Below are 17,975 nucleotides of genomic sequence, written 5' to 3'. Positions count from 1 at the left end.
CCCTTCTATACCAATTTTCTTTAGTGTTCTGATCATGAAGGGATGCTGGATATTATCAAAAGTTTTTCTGCATCAATTAAATCATATAGTCTTTTTTAGTTTATTTATGTGCTGAATTACATTTATAGATTTATATATATTGAACAAGTCTTGAGAGCCTGGGATAAATCCCACTTGGTCATGGTGTGCAATTTTTTTTTTTATTGTTGGGATTCATTGAGGGTACAATAAGCCAGGTTACACTGATTGCAATTGTTAGGCAAAGTCCCTCTAGCAATCATGTCTTGCCCCCATAAAGTGTGACACACACCAAGGCCCCACCCCACTCTCTTTGTCCCTCTTTCTGCTTTTCCTCCCCTCCCCATAACATTAATTGTCATTAATTGTCCTCATATCAAAATTGAATACATAGGATTCATGCTTCTCATTCTTGTGATTCTTTACTAAGAATAATGTCTTCCACTTCCATCCAGGTTAATATGAAGATGTAAAGTCTCCATTTTTTTTAATAGCTGAATAGTATTCCATGGTATACATATACCACAGCTTGTTAATCCATTCCTGGGTTGGTGGGCATTTAGGTTGTTTCCACATTTTGGCGATTGTAAATTGAGCTGCAATAAACAGTCTACTACAAGTGTCCTTATGATAAAAGGATTTTTTTCCTTCTGGGTAGATGCCCAGTAATGGGATTGCAGGATCAAATGGGAGGTCTAGCTTGAGTGCTTTGAGGTTTCTCCATACTTCCTTCCAGAAAGGTTGTACTAGTTTGCAGTCCCACCAGCAGTGTAAAAGTGTTCCCTTCTCTCCACATCCACGCCAGTATCTGCAGTTTTGAGATTTTGTGATGTGGGCCATTCTCACTGGGGTTAGATGATATCTCAGGGTTGTTTTGATTTGCATTTCTCTAATATATAGAGATGATGAACATTTTTTCATATGTTTGTTAGCCATTCGTCTGTCATCTCTAGAGAAGGTTCTATTCATATCTCTTGCCCATTGATATATGGGATTGTTGGCTTTTTTCATGTGGATTAATTTGAGTTCTCTATAGATCCTAGTTATCAAGCTCTTGTCTGATTGAAAATATGCAAATATCCTTTCCCATTGTGTAGGGTGTCTCTTTGCTTTGGTTGTTGTCTCCTTAGCTGTACAGAAGCTTTTCAGTTTAATGAAGTCCCATTTGTTTATTTTTGTTGTTGTTGCAATTGCCATGGCAGTCTTCTTCATGAAGTCTTTCCCCAGGCCAAAATATCTTCCAGTGTTTTTCCTATGCTTCCTTTGAGGATTTTTATTGTTTCATGCCTTAAATTTAAGTCCTTTATCCATCTTGAATCAATTTTTGTGAGTGGGGAAAGGTGTGGGTCCAGTTTCAGTCTTTTACATGTAGACATCCAGTTCTCCCAACACCATTTATTGAATAGGGAGTCTTTCCCCCAAGGTATGTTCTTGTTTGGTTTATCGAAGATTAGGTGGTTGTAAGATGTTTGTTTCATTTCTTGGTTTTCAATTCAATTCCAAGTGTCTATGTCTCTGTTTTTGTGCCAGTACCATGCTGTCTTGAGCACTATGGCTTTGTAGTACAGACTAAAATCTGGTATGCTGATGCCCCCAGCTTTATTTTTATTACTAAGAACTGCTTTAGCTATACAGGGATTTTTCTGGTTCCATACAAAACGCAGAATCATTTTCCACAAATCTTGAAAGTACGATGTTGGTATTTTGATAGGAAATGCATTGAATAGGTAGATTGCTTTGGGAAATATAGACATTTTAACAATGTTGATTCTTCCCATCCATGAGCATGGTATGTTCTTCCATTTGTTAATATCCTCTGCTATTTCCTTTCTGAGGATTTCATAGTTTTCTTTATAGAGGTCCTTCACCTCCTTCGTTAGGTATATTCCTAGATATTTCATTTTCTTTGAAACTATGGTGAAGGGAGTTGTGTCCTTAATTAGCTTCTCATCTTGACTGTTATTGGCGTATACAAAGGCTACTGACTTGTGGACATTGATTTTATATCCTGAAACATTACTGTATTTTTTGATGACTTCTAGGAGTCTTGTGGTTGAGTCTTTGGGGTTCTCTAAGTATAAGATCATGTCGTCAGCAAAGAGGGAGAGTTTGACCTCCTCTGCTCCCATTTAGATTCCCTCTATTTCCTTGTCTTGCCTAATTGTATTGGCTAGAACTTCCAACACTATGTTGAATAGTAAAGGTAACAGAGGACAGCCTTGTCTGGTTCCAGTTCTAAGAGGAAAAGTTTTCAGTTTTACTCCATTCAGTAAAATATTAGTTGTGGGTTTGTCATAAATAGCTTCAATCAGTTTTAGAAATGTGCCACCTATGCCTATACTCTTCAGTGTTCTAATTAGAAAAGGATGCTGGATTTTATCAAATGCTTTTTCTGCATCTATTGAGAGGATCATATGATCTTTATTTTTGCCTCTGTTAATATGGTGGATAACGTTTATGGACTTGCGTATGTTAAACCAGCCTTGCATCCCTGGGATGAAGCCTACTTGATCATGATGAATGACTTTTTTGATGATAAGCTGTAATCTATTGGCTAGGATTTTCTTGAGAATTTTTGTGTCTATATTCATGAGTGAGATTGGTGTGAAATTCTCCTTTTTGTTTGGGTCTTTTCCTGGTTTTGGTATCAGGGTGATGTTTGCTTCATAGAATGTGTTGGGAAAGATTTCTTCTTCCTCAATTTTTTGGAATAATTTTTGCAGTACAGGAATAAGCTCTTCCTTGAAGGTTTGATAGAATTCTGGTGTGAAGCCATCTGGACCAGGGCAGTTTTGGTTGGAAGATTTTTTATTGTTTCTTTAATCTCAGTGATTGAAATTGGTCTGTTCAGGAGGTCTATTTCTTCCTGGCTAAGTCTAGGGAGAGGGTGTGATTCCAAATATTGATCCATTTCCTTCACATTGTCAAATTTCTGGGCATAGAGTTTCTGGTAGTATTCAGAGATGATCTCTTGTATCTCTGTGGGATCAGTTGTTATTTCCCCTTTATCATTTCTGATTGAAGTTACTAGAGATTTTACTTTTCTATTTCTTGTTTGTCTAGCCAATGTTTTATCTATTTTATTTATTTTTTCAAAAAACCAACTCCTTGTTTCATTAATTTTCTGAATGATTCTTTTGTTTTCAATTTCATTGATCTCTGATTTGATTTTGGAGATTTCTTTTCTTCTACTGAGTTTAGGCTTAGATTGTTCTTCTTTTCCAATTCCATAAGATGGCTTGTGAGATTGTTGATGTGCTCTCTTTCTGTTTTTCAAATGTAGGCATCTAAAGCAATAAATTTACCTCTCAAAACTGCTTTTGCAGTATCCCACAGGTTTTGGTAGCTTGTGTCTTCATTGTTGTTATGCTCAAGGAAGTTGATGATTTCCTGTTTTATTTCTTCCTGCACCCATCTGTTATTCAACAGAAGATTGTTAATTTCCATGCCTTTGTGTGGGGTCGAGCATTTTTGTTAGAGTTGAGTTCCACCTTTAGTGCCTTATGGTCTGAGAAGATACAAGGTAAAATTTCAATTCTTTTGATTCTGTTGATATTTGTTTTGTGTCCCAGGATATGATCAATTTTGGAGAATGTTCCATGGGGTGATGAGAAGAATGTATATTCTTTATCTTTGGGATGGAGTGTTCTATATGCGTCTATCAAGCACAGTTGTTCTAGGGTCTCATTTAGATCTCTTATATCTTTGTTTAATTTCTGTTTAGAGGATCTGTCCAGCTCTGTAAGAGGAGTGTTAAAGTCCCCTGTTATGATGGTATTATCAGATATCATATTGCTCAGACTGAGTAAGGTCTGTTTCAAGAATCTGGGAGCATTTAAATTGGGTGCATAAATATTTAGAATTGAAACGTCTTCTTGTTGTATTTTTCCCTTGACCAATATAAAGTGACCATCTTTGTCTTTGACTTTAGTTGCTTTAAATCCACATGTATCTGAAAATAAGATTGCAACTCCTCTTTTCTTCTGAATTCCATTTGCCTGAAAAATTGTCTTCCAACCCTTGACTCGGAGCTTTAATTTGTCTTTTGAAGCCAGGTGTGTTTCTTGCAGACAGCAAATGGATGGCTTGTGTTTTTTAATCCAGTCAGCCAATCTATGTCTCTTCAGTGGGGAATTCAAGCCATTAACATTTATTGAGATAATTGATAAGTGTGGTAGTATTCTATTCGTCTTATTTTGTGAGAGTCCATTGCTTTGTTTTGTCTTTTGCATCAGTGTGGAGGTTAGGTTCTGTCCTTTAATATCTGATTTCTTACTTTGCTGCTGATCCATTGTGGTGGTCAGTGTGCAGAACAGGTTGAAGTATTTCCTGTAGAGCTGGTCTTGTTGTGGCGAATTTCCTCAATGTTTGTATATCCGTAAATGATTTGATTTCTCCATCAATTTTGAAGCTTAGCTTAGCAGGGTACAGAATTCTGGGCTGGAAATTGTTCTGTTTAAGTAGATTAAAGGTGGATGACCATTGTCTTCTTGCTTGGAAAGTTTCATTAGAGAAGTCTGCGGTCACTCTGATGGATTTGCCCCTGTAGGTCAACTGGCGCTTACTCCTGGCAGCTTGCAGAATAGTTTCTTTTGTCTTGACTTTGACAGGTTCATCACAATGTGTCTTGGAGAAGCTCGGTTAGAGTTGAGGCGACCTGGGGTCCGATATCCCTCTGAAAGCAGTGTGTCAGAATCTTTGGTGATATTTGGGAAATTTTCTTTTATAATATTCTCTAGTATGGCTTCCATTCCTCTGGGGCATTCTTCTTCCCGTTCTGGGATTCCTATTACTCGTAGTTGGAACGCTTCATAAAGTTGCATAATTCTAACAGTGAATGTTCTGCTTTCTCTCTCTTCTTTTCTGCCTCTTTTACTATCTGAGTTATCTCAAGAACTTTGTCTTCTACCTCTGAAATTCTTTCTTCTGCATGGTCTAACCTGTTGCTGATACTTTCCATTGCATCTTTAAGTTCCCTAATTGACTGTTTCAGTTCCTTCAGCTCTGCTATATCCTTTTTATATTCTTCATATCGTTCATCTCTGACTTGATTCTGTTTTTGGATTTCCTTTTGGTTGTTTTCCACTTTATTAGCAGTTTCCTTTATTGTTTCCATCATTTCTTTTTATGTGTATTCTAATTTCCCTTTCTGTCATTCCTAACATTTCTTTATAGGTAGAATCCTCTGCAGTAGCTACCTCATGGTCCCTTGACGGGGTTGTTCTGGACTGGCTCTTCATGTTGCCTGGAGTTTTCTGCTGATTCTTCCTCATGAGTGATTTCTTTTATCTGTTTCCTTGCCCTAATTTTCCTTTCACTTCCTCTTGCTCTTTAAGTTCTCGTGCCTGTGGACTAAGGTTTCGATGAGTCCTTTTGGTACAGGACCAGAAGGATGAGAAGGTTGAAGAGCAAGAAAAGGATGGAAGAAAGGAGGGACGAGCAAAAAGAAAAAAAAAATAGAGAAAGGAGAGGGGGTGGGTAAAAGGAATATTGACAGAAAGAAGAGAGGCAAAGAAAGAGGGAGACAGAGCAATATAGGTGTACAGTAGGGTACTTTGACGCAACCTTAAAAAAACCCCACCTTCTGGGGGTGCCCCGTTGGGTGGTTCCCTTGAGGTCAGCAGCTCTTTTCTAACCTGGTCAGACACAGTACCCCACCTCCACCAAGTAGAGAAGAAAGACAAAAATGCTATAAATCAAACCAAAACAAGCAAACAGAAAACTTTATGGGATAAAATTGGGTGAAAAAACAAATAATAGGGGTAGAAACACTAGCAGAAATGAAGTTCTAGTTATTGAAAAAGGCAGCAATGGGAAATTATAATTACACTAGAAAAATTGAGAAAGAAAAAATCTGTATGGAAAAGGTTGAAATTAAAAAACAAAACAACATCAACAAGATCAAAATAAACAGAAAAACAACCAAACCAAAAAAAAAAAAAAAAAAAACAGAAAAAAAAACCACAACCAAAAACAAAGCAGTATGTATATGTTGTTGAATATTGCCTGGGCAACACGTGGTCTTCTGGGGTATGAGCATTAATCACAGTGCTGATATGACTGGAGGCTGCAGATTTCTCCAACCCCAGCAGGTAGACACCCTAAATCTCTCTTCAGCCCTCTTAAAAGGCACTTTGAACTTGTAAATTTGCTGAGTAGAAGCTTTCCCAGGAAAGTGCTTGTAGCTGGAATCACTGATGAAGTGGCTATCCACTTACCCAGTGTGCCAAAACCGTTCTCACTCTGCCCCTGTGGGTTAGGGCTGTAAGGCGACTCAGACCCCACCCTTAGGCTACTCAATCGCTGGGTTACCAGCTCCGGCCCGATTCTTGCCGTGCGACCCTGAGGGCGGAGCTTGCTGGGGCAGATCACTCACAATGGCTCCCTGTGGCCCACAGCTAAACACTATTAGCTCCGTCTGGCTCAGTGGCTCAGACTGGGGCCCTAGACAATGGCCAAAGTTCTCCGCACTCCTGCTCAGGCTCTCCCCAAGGCAGTTCAACTGAGTGCCCAGTCCAAAGACACCAAAACAGTTCACAGGTAAGACTAGCAAACCTTTCTGGTTTGCAGTCTCGCTGCTACTGAACTTACAGTTACTGGCGGGTTTAGACCGATTGAACACACGCGACCACTTGCCGGTTTTCCACTATTTTAGTCCTCCTCTTGGGGTCCAGAAGTCTCTCGCTGACTCCCTGTATCCTCACAAGGATGATTATAGGCAGATCCCACCAGCCAGAGATGCCTGGAGTCCTATCTCCCCAAACTCATGGTGCCCAGATGCAAGGAAGCTGTTACTCGGCCGCCATCTTGCTCCCTCTCTGGTGTGCAATTTTTTTGATGTTTGTTAACAAACATCTGTTTGTTAGGATCTTATTGAGTATTTTTGCATCAATATTCATTAGTGATATTGGTCTATAATTTTCTTTTCTTGTTGGGTCTTTCCCTGGTTTAGGGATCAAGGTGATGTTTGCTTCGTAGAATGTATTGGGTAGTATTCCTTCTTTTTCTATATTTTGGAAGAGGTTTAGTAATATAGGTACTAGTTCTTTAAAGGTTTGGTAGAATTCTGACGTAAAGCCATCTGGTCCTGGGCTTTTGTTTTTAGGAGATTTTGTATAGTTGATGCTATTTCAGAACTTGATATAGGCCTTTTCAACATTTCCACTTCATTCTGGCTGAGTCTTGGTAGGTGGCGTACTTTCAGGTATTGGTCGATTTCTTTCAGATTTTCATATTTCTTTTTTTTTTGTTTGTTTGTTTGTTTTTGCAGTTTTGGGCCAGGGCTGGGTTTGAACCCACCACCTCTGGCATATGGGGCCAGCACCCTACTCCTTTGAGCCACAGGCGCCACCCCAATTTTCATATTTCTGAGAGTAGAGTTTCTTGTAGTATTCATTAAGGATTTTTTGAATTTCTGAGGGGTCTGTTGTTATTTCATTGTTACCATTTCTGATTGATGAAATTAGAGATTTTACTCTTTTTTTCCTGGTTAGGTTGGCCAAAGGTTTATCTATTTTATTGATCTTTTCAAAAAAACCAACTTTTGGATTTATTGATCTGTTGAATAATTCTTTTGTTTTCAATTTCATTTAATTCTGCTCTCATTTTGGTTATTTCTTTTCTTCTGCTGGGTTTGGGGTTGGAGTGTTCTTCCTTCTTCAGTTGCTTGAGATGTTCCATTAAGTTATTAACTTCCTCTCTTTCCGTTTTCTTGAGGAAGGCTTCCAGTGCTATAAATTTCCCTCTTAGGAATGCCTTTGCAGTATCCCAGAGGTTCTGGTAATTCGTGTCTTGATTGTTGTTTTATTCCAAAAATTTGGTGATTCCTTCTTAATCTCGTCTATAACCTATCTATCCTTCAGCATAAGGTTGTTTAGCTTCCAAGTTTGTATGGGTATGCAGGTTCCTGTTATTATTGAGTTCAACTTTTATTCCATGATGGTCTGAAAAGAAGCAAGGAATAATTTCTATTTTTTTAAATTTGCTGAGGTTATATTTGTGGCCTAGGATGTGGTTGATTTTGGAGTATGTTCTGTGGGCTGATGAGAAGAATGTCTATTCAGTTTTGTTGGGATGAAATGTTCTGTAGATGTCTGTTAAGTCCAGATGTTGAATGATTAAGTTTAAATCTAAAATTTCTTTGCTTAGCTTCTTTTTGGAGGATCTATCCAGCACTGCTAAAGGGATGTTAAAATCTCCAACTACTATGGAACTGGAGGAAATCAAGTTGCTCATGTCTGTTAGAGTTTCTCTTATAAATTGAGGTGCGTTCTGGTTGGGTGCATAAATATTAATAATTGAAATCTCATCATATTGAGTATTACCTTTACCAAATATGAAGTGTCCATCCTTACCTTTCCTTATTTTGGTTGGTTTAAAGCCTATTGGATCTGCGAATAGGATTGCAATGCCTGCTTTTTTCTGCTTTCCATTTGCCTGGAGTATAGATGACCATCCTTCACCTTGAGTCTACATTTGTCTTTTAATGTAAGATGCAATTCTTGTATGCAGCAGATATCTGGCTTGAGTTTTTGTATCCAGTCGAGACAATCTGAATATTGATAAGCCTTTCGAGAGTCTGGTGGACATTTTTAATCCTTTTGTGACTGTGGAAGTTGGAATTTGATCAGAATTTTCTGGGTGGGTTTACTTTCGTGGTGGAGGATTACGCTGGTCTTTATGGAGGATAGGTCTGAGAATATCCTGGAGAGCTGGTTTAGTTATGGCAAATTTCTTCAACATGTGAATGTCATTGAAGTATTTAATTTCTCCATCATAAATGAAACTCGGTTTAGCTGGGTACAGGATCCTGGGTTGAAAGTTATTTTGTTTTAGGAGATTAAAAGTATGTGACCATGCTCAAGCTCTTCTAGCTTGAAAGGTTTCAGCAGAGAGATCTGCAGTTATTCTAATATTCTTGCCCTTGTAGGTGATGGTTTTCTTTCATGCTTTCAGAATTTTCTCCTTCATATTAACTTTAGTGAAATTGATTATGATGTGTCTGGAGGATGTGTTTTTTGGTTTGAGTTATGCTGGATTTCTGAAACTGTCTGCTATCTGAATTTCAGTATCTCTTGGCATGTCTGGAAAGTTCTCCTTCATAATCTCATGAAGAAGAGACTCTGTGCCTTGTGAAGCCACTTCGTCGCTTTCAAGGATCCCTATAAGACAAATATTGGTTTTCTTCTAATTATCCCAGAGCTCTCTGAGATAGTGATCTGTTTTTGCTCTCCATTTCTTTTCCACTTTGAGAGTTTGGGAGCATTCGAAAGCTTTGTCTTCAGTGTCAAAAATCCTCTCTTCTGCTTGCTCCATTCTGTTACTGAGGGATTCTACTGTATTTCTCAGATCTTTGAGGGATGCAACTTCTTGTCTCAATGTGTCAAAATCTTTGGTCATTTGGACTTTGAATTCATTGAATTCTTGAGATATCTTTTGGGTTACTGCTTGGAATTCTAATTCGATCTTATTTGCTATCCAGATTCTGAATTCAATTTCTGACATCTTAGCTATTTGTTTGTGCATGGGATCTTGTGCTGTGTCTGCCCCATTGACCCTTAGGGGAGTTGATCTACTCTGATTATTCATATTGCCAGAGTTTTTCTGTTGTTTTTGCCTCATGATTGTTTTGCACCATTGCCTCTGGCCATCCTCAGAGTTGGGGAGGTGTCTCCCCAAGATTAGACCCCAGAGGGATCACTCTATTGTTGCTGGATCTTTGTAGGGATTGACCCTGTGTAGTTCCTCTTGGGAAGCCCCAGCCAGGGAGTTCTGGTTGTGGAACCAGCTCCAGAGTGTGACACACCCGGATCCAGCAACAGGGCGGGAGGTGGTGCGCACGGTTCTGGGAGTGTCTGGCACCCAGTGACTTTGGCACAGAGAGCCCAAGGCTCCAGCAGTCTCTGGCCAGGACAAAGGCTCTGCGCAGAGGCAGAGAGGGCTCCGGAGGGCACGCAGCTACCAGAGTCCCTGACCAGACAAGCTGGCCAGTGTGGAGGCAGGGAGGGTACGGGAGGGAGGACGCAGGGTTGCACGGCTCCTGCAGTTCCTGGTCAGGGCATGCGGAGGCCCAGCGGGCACGGGTCACAGGTTGGGGGTCATGGTGCAGCTCTTATGGAGGTCTTGGCGGCGCCACCCCAGGAGTTTGAGGTTGCTATGAGCTGTGACACCACGGCACTCTACCCAGGGCAATAGCCTGAGGCTCCAGTGTGCCAAAACTGGTCTCACTCTGCCCCTGAGGATTAAGGCTGTTAGGCAGTTCAGTACCCACCTTTGGGCTGCTCAGTCACTAGGTTACTAGCTCCAGCCCAATCTTTGCTCTGCAATCCTGAGGGCGAAGCTTCCCAAGCAGTTCTCTCACAATGGCTCCCTGTGGCCCACAGCCGAACACTATTAGCTCCATCCGTCTCAACAGCTCAGTCTGGGGCCCTAGACAATGCCCAGAGTTCTCCGCACTCCTGCTCAAGCTCTCCCCAAGGCAGTTAAACTGAGTGCCAAGTCCAAAAACACCGAAACAGTTCATAGGTAAGGCCTTTCTGGTTTGCAGTCTCACTGCTGTTTGTACTTACAGTTGCCGGTGGGATTAGGTGGATGGAACACACACAACCACTTGCCAGTTTCCCACTGTTTTTGTCCTCCTCTTGGGGTCCAGAAGTCCCTTGCTGACTCCCTATATCCTCAAAGGGATGATTATAGGCAGATCACACCAGCCAGAGATGCCTGGAGTCTTATCTCCCCAGACTCACAGTGCCCTGTTGCAGGGAAGCTGTTACTTGGCCGCCATCTTTGATTGTTCTTGGGTTTTCTATTAAAAAAAAAATGGTCACATAGGAAGCTGAGGGTATTTTCAAAGTGGTAGCCTCCCTGCCACTTCCCTCAAAGGAAAAAAAAAAAAGATTTGCTGGCTGGCTAGCTGTCCGGCTTGTGAGTTTCCCTCTTATGACCAAATCTGTAGTTCCCTGGCCTCTCACATGGTTTTCTCTTTGGAGGGCCTCTATTTGACTCATGTCTCTTTAGCCTGAGGTCTATGCAGTCGGTCAGCTGGAGAATGAGCGTTTACAACCCACAGTGTGCAGGGATCTGAGGGTGGGCAGGCCAGGGGGGCACACTCCTCCTGTCCAGTTCTGAATGGGCTCCACCCTCCGGTTCCATCACATCTTTCTCCAGTGAGAGCAACTGAAGTGCTCTCTGTCTCCCTGTGTCTCTCTGCCTTGGTCTTCATTGTTTCCCATTCTCTCTCCCTCTCTTCTTCCTTCCTCATCCTTCTGTCTTTCTTTCTCTTAGTCTGTGTAGCTCTCATCTGTCTTCCTCTCATCTGTCCCTCTTTACTCATCTGCCTCTCTAGGTGTCACTTTTTTTCTCTCTATCCACTTCTCTTTCTCATTGGAAAGGCAAAGCCCAGACCTCCACAGTCTGTTCAGGTTGAGCCGCCTTTGCCTCACCTTCCTAACGTCTATACAACTTGGTGCTTTCTGGTTCCCTCCCTTCCCGCCTTCCCAGAAAGACCCCACATTGGCCCATCTTCTTGGTCCAATACCAGCCTTATTCCATGCTTTCACTCATTCTCATGCTCAATAACTTTCTAGTTTTCCTTAATGGTTTCTCCCTATAGCCTCACTTGGCTCCTCCAGAGGTCGCTCTCCAGCTTCTCATGCTCTCTTCACTCCTCCTTCTCTATAATCACTCCAATATTTCCTTCTTTAACTTATCACACCGAGTAACCCCTCTGGGCATCTAATGCTCATCCTTTCCCAAGGATCCCAATCAAACCAAAAACAACATTAAATCATTCCAGTGCATTAGGTGTGTTAGAAAAGTAAAAATAAATAAATAAATCATTCCAGTGCAAAGCATATATGTGCATTTCTAACTTTCTTTTTAATGAGATTGCACCATTGCTTCTGACTGACTCAGGCAAGGAAATTCCCAAAATGAGGAACTCAGCTGGGTGCAGTGGCTCATCCCTGAAATCCTGGCACTCTGGGAGGCCAAGGTGGGTGGATTGCCTGAGCTCAGGAGTTGGAGAACAGCCTGAGGTAAGTGAAACCCCATCTCTAAGAACTAGACATCCACATGTAAAAGGTGGACCCACACCTTTCTCCACTCACAAAAATTGATTCAAGATGGAAAAAGGACCTAAATTTAAGGCATGAAACAATAAAAATCCTCAAAGAAAGCATAGCAAAAACACTTGATGATATCAACCTGGGGAAAGACTTTATGAAGAAGACTTCCTTGGCAATTGCAACAACAAAAATAAACAAATGGGACTTAACCTGAAAAACTTATGTACAGCTAAGGAGATAACAACCAAAGCAATGGGAAAGGATATTTGCATATTTTGAATTAGACAAAAGCTTGATAACTAGGATCTATAGAGAACTCAAATTAATCCACATGAAACAATCTCATATATCAATGGGCAAGAGAGATGAACAGAACCTTCTCTAAAGAAGACAGACAAATGGCTAGCAAACATATAAAAAAATGCTCATCGTTCATAATTATTAGAGCAATGCAAATCAAAATCACCCTGAGATATCATCAAACCCCAGTGAGAATGGCAAAATCACAAAATCTCACCATCACAAAATCTCAAAACTGCAGATGTTGGTGTGGATGAGTACAGAAAGGAACACTTTTACACTGCTGGTGAAACTGCAAATTAATACAACCTTTTTGGAAGGAAGTATGGAGAACCCTGAAAGAAAACTCAAGCTAGACCTCTCATTTGATCCTGCAATCCCATTATTGGGCATATACCTGGAAGGAAAAAAATACTTCTACCATAAAGCCACTTGCACTAGACTGTTTATGGCAGCTCAGTTTACAACTGCCAAAATGTGGAAACAGCCTAAATGCCCACCAACCCAGGATTAACAAGCTGTGGTATATGTACACCATGGAATACTATTCAGCCATTAAAAAAGATGGAGACTTTACATCCTTTGTATTAACTTGGATGGAAGTGGAACACATTATTCTTAGTAAAGTATCACAAGAATGGAGAAGCATGAATCCTCTGTATTCAATTTTGATATGAGGACAATTAATGACCTAATACATGGTGTGGGGGTGGAGGAGGGGGAGAGCAGAGAGAGAGAGAAGGAGGGAGGGGAGAGAGGGAAAGGAAGAACAGAGAAAGGGAAGGAGGGGGGTGGGGTGGGGTCTCAGTGTGTGACACATCTTTTGTGGGCAAGACACAATTATAAGAGGGACTTTACCTAACAAATGTAATCAGTGTAACCTGGTTTCTTCTACCCTCAATGAATTCCCAATAATAAAAATAAATTAAATAAATAAATAAAATGAATTTGGTTATACAAAGATAACATTGGAGATGCTGGATTATAATGTATGTTTTTTTTGCTTTTTTCAAAAAGCATTTTTTTAAGCTCTTTATATACATGTGTTAAACCTCAGCTGGCTTTCTGTGGTTCTTGGAATAAATGCTGAAGTCCCTTTGATGGTGAAAAAATAAATAAATAAATAAAGCCAGATGTTGTGGCAGGTGCCTGTAGTCTCAGCTACTTGGGAGGCTGAGGCAAGGGGATCATTTGAGCCCAGAAGTTTGAGATTGCTGTGAGCTATGATGATGCCACAGCACTCTAGCCGGGGCAAAAAAGTGAGACTCTGTCTCCAAGAAAAAAAAAGGAACTCTGCTAGCCTGTGCAGTGCCTTTGGTAAATTTCAAGAAAGGCCTAGGAAAATTCGCTCAGGAGTAGCACCAAGACCAAGATCAGCATTTAACAAACGGAGCAAACCGTCAGGTTCAGCCCCTCACTTACCTCTTAGTGGACTGCTTTTCTTTTTGGTTTTTTTTTTTGGTTTGTTTGTTTGTTTGTTTGCAGTGCACAAAATGCATACCCATATGCAGCAACCATTTGCAGAAAACCATTTAATGAAAGAATAGAAAGCCCAGCCTACAAACTATGTATTTCAAGGAATATTAAATAGTTATTTATATTTAAATTCCAGGACATAGAATATTCTGGAGTCAAAAGAGATCATGATTATATACATGGCTAAACCATAACAGAATGTACACTGCTAAATAAGTCCCTTCACTTCTTTGCCTGATCTCAACTTTCTCACCTGCAAATAAAGGAAACTGAACTTGCTGACCTCTAGAGATATTCTCAGCTCTGGTCTGCAGATCTCTAAAATGGACCGGTACAAAAGGTATGGAAGGTAGCATTGTTTGCAGTGACAAAAGCAATTTTTTTAAAGGATAAAGAAAAAAATAATTCAGAATGTCCCCCAAATGTTCATCATTAAGGGATGAAAGTAAATGGTAGCAAGTTTATGCACTGTAAAAATCTGCAATAATTTTTAAATAAACTATTTATAGTTAATGACATAGAACAATGTTGAATAGACAGTGTTAAATGAAAACAAGCTAAGCTGTAGAAATACTCATATGAAGTGTACAATTTAAACAAACATAGGTCTACCCTTACTTGTTTAACATGATCTTAGACGGATAACATGAAAAACTATAGAAGAACTTCCCTGGTTGACCATCTCCCTACCTGCTTAAGTTGACCTAATTTTCAAAGGCCAGACATGCACCACATGTACACATCAGTACAGTAGGCCTACTTCCTTAATGTTGACCACCTTCTTGTGTTGACCAGTTTATTACAATCCCTTGGTTGGTCAACTTACAGAAGTTCTGCTGTACTTAGAATTTTTAGTCCTAAGTGGTGTGCTGGAAGCATGAGGGGCAAGAAGTGAGTCTTTTATTTTTATGTTAAACCCTCAGACTTTCTGGATTTTATCATAAGCATTGACTACTTTTAGGATTAAAGTAGATAATAAAAAAAAATTTAAGCTATCAATTGAGATCAAAGTTCAGGCTTGGTGGTTCACGCCTGTAATCCTAGCACTCTGGGAGGCCTAGGTGGGTGGACTGCTTGAGCTCAGGAGTTAAAGATCAGCCTGAGCAAGAGGGAGACCCCATCTCTACTAAAAATAGAAAAATGTACCAGGTGTTGTAGCATACATCTATAGTCCCAGCTACTTGGGAGGTTGAAACAAGAGAATTGCTCAAGCCTAAAAGTTTGAAGTTGTTGTGAGCTATGATGCCACAGCACTCTACCCAGGACAACAGAATGAGACTCTGCCTCAAAAATAACAAAATTGAGATCAAAATAGAGGAATTTTTGTTAACTCTGAGAACTTCACACCATTATCCAGTGGTTGGTAGCCTTACCAGGAGGATATACCCACTAGGGACATTTTTATGGTGCAGAGTTTCCTGAAATGCTTTCACCTCCAGGCTCAAGCTTGGTGCCATCCTCCTCAGCTTCTCCCTGTGGAAGGTAAGCCAACTCCCAGTATCCTGATTTACCCTCTCCTTGAAATAGCCTGGGGTTGTTTTCCAAAGTAATAGCTCTCTCCTCTAGATATTAATTAAGAAGACTAGCTGCAGGTTCACTTACTTTTAATATTATAAGAGCCAAACAGAAAGCCTACCTTCTCTAACTCCACAGAGAGCAATAACATAAGACTCATATAAGCAAAGAAAATCCATGTGGAAAGGTGACGTCGATCAGTCAGCAGGAAGCTACAAATCCTACAGCCAGTGCATGTCAGTGGCTGACCTCCACTGTAGTGATATCTGTTTCTGTTGAGGATGAGCTAAATTCCATCAAGCTAAGCTCTGGGGGCCTCTGTTCACTCCCAGTTCAAAATGCAGTGACCTGTGCTGATGTCTCTTGAGGTAAATCTATTTTTTAATCACCTCCTCCATTCCAGTTTCCCCGTCTCTTAAACGGAGGTGGCCTACTATTGCCTCCAACGCTTTTACAGTGAGAACAAATCAATCAGGAATGACCAAAACACAACGTGTCTGCAAAACACAACAAAATAATCACAGCTATTATAACTTTAAAAGCCCACCAGGGCCCCAAATCACTTGGGGAAGGCGCTTTATATGTGAATATAAATCACACCATCTGCTGCTCTCCCCTAATTTTTAAGTCAGATCGCTGCCAAATCCAAGCATCAAGGAAAAAAGAAAAGTAAGACCATTTTTAGCTTTATCATACCTTTGGGCCTCTTCACCTTACTACCGATTCATTTTTCCTTCTATGATTTGGGTTTTCTCCCAAGGATAATCATTCAGATCAACTTCACAATTGATGGGCTTTAAAAAGTATACCCCTCCTTCCCCAAACATACATTCACACAACCAGTCACTGAAGACACCTGAGGTATAAAAGAATGGGATTTGTATTGTCTCACAGGAAGGAAAGGCGTTTTGGAAAGGAATCAAACTAAAGATTTAATTCTGAAGAAGCTGATGAAATAAACTAGAAAGTAAAGGATCTGCCGTTCATGCTAGTATGTATGGGCTTCTCCCTCTTCATTCAGTAACTATCCATTGGGCACCTACTACGAGGCAGTAGCAAGCAGTGTAAAGAAAGGAGGGCTTGGAAAAGAACGAGTCCAGCTCTGCTACGTTATTAGTTCTATAGCATTGGGCCAATCGCTTAAGGTCTCCAATCCTTAGTTTTCTCACCTATTAGATGGGATTTTTAATAGCTCCTTTACGGTGTTGTGTTGAAAATTAATTGTTTAAACATCTGTACCTAAAGTACCTATCACAGTCCCTGGCATATGAGAAGCACTGAATATGTCTGCTTTTCTCATTCTCTGTCCCATGCAATGATGAGAGAAGACATGAATGAAGGCAGTCCTGGTCCTCAAAGGGCTCATTCTCTGTGAGGGATACTTTTCTCTCAACTCCTTTCTTGTTTAGGAAAATACTAAGTCAGACCTGGACTGGGGATGTTAACATCTCATCTGCTTCCAGATCACAAACACGGCTGAATCTCACACACAAGGGAGGATCAGAAAGCAAGAAAAACTTTCCTGAAGAAAATGAAGGCCAACCCTGAAATGCAAAACCGTACTGCACCAATTATTCCTGATCCAGGCTGAGGTGACTGGGTACAGTGGATAATTAGAGGCTGCCCCAGTCTTTGCACTGACATGACTGGTGCTATTTAATGTAATTACATTACAGTAAAATGATGAGTTTTCCCATAATTGGTAGCTACAGCATAATTGTGACTATACAGAATATTAACACCCTAATTGCCAGAGCCTTCCAAAAACGTTAGCTAAGTAAATGTTTCCCTTCTCTCTAGGCAGCAAAATGAGGGGACTGGAATTTTCTAGTATAACCTCTCACATCTGTCCCCTTTTTCTTCACATGCCCCCCAGATCTTTCAAGGGCTCTCACTTTAACCCACCAAGGACACAATGCCTTGTGTTCTTCACCTTCCTTCCCTATTAAAACCTGATCTGCCGATCAGAAAACGGGACAGATTTCACTTCATTGACAAGTACCGTATTCTATAGAGCACTGAACTCAGGATGAGGCAAGCCTGGCTCAAATTCTGGCTTGCCCACTTCATTTCTGTGTGACCTTGGCATAAGACTTAACTCTGCTAAGTGTTGGATTCATCTGTAAAATGGGGATTACACCAGCCTCTTCACAGTACTAATGTCACAATTAAAACAGCACTTAAGGAATGTAAGTGGAATTTAAAGGGCTCTTACTCATCAAAATTAATAAAGAATTGTTCCTAGAGCTGTTTCCATTTTGAATGGGAAAATGGAATCAAGGTCCTTATTCAATAGGTAAGTAAAGTATTTGAGGAAGTTGAAGAGGTTTTTCCAAAACTTCTTAAGTTACATAACAATGTCTGGCCACTTAAGAGACAGAATCCCATAATGGTTAAATGTAATACCACAAATCCAGGTGGCACAGGTCTAAATCCCAGCTCCACCACTTTCTATATGTGAGCCCTTGGGCAAGCAATTTTACCTATGTGTGTTATTACCTCCATCTAGAACAGTAGAATAGTATCGGTCATACCAAACTCCTTGGGTTGTTGTAAGGACCAAGTAAAGTTAAAACATGTGAAGGTAACAGTGACTGGCAT

Source organism: Nycticebus coucang, chromosome 14, assembly GCF_027406575.1.
Source record: "Nycticebus coucang isolate mNycCou1 chromosome 14, mNycCou1.pri, whole genome shotgun sequence".
Classification (NCBI taxonomy): Eukaryota; Metazoa; Chordata; class Mammalia; order Primates; family Lorisidae; genus Nycticebus; species Nycticebus coucang.
Note: the sequence above shows the minus strand (reverse complement) of the source record.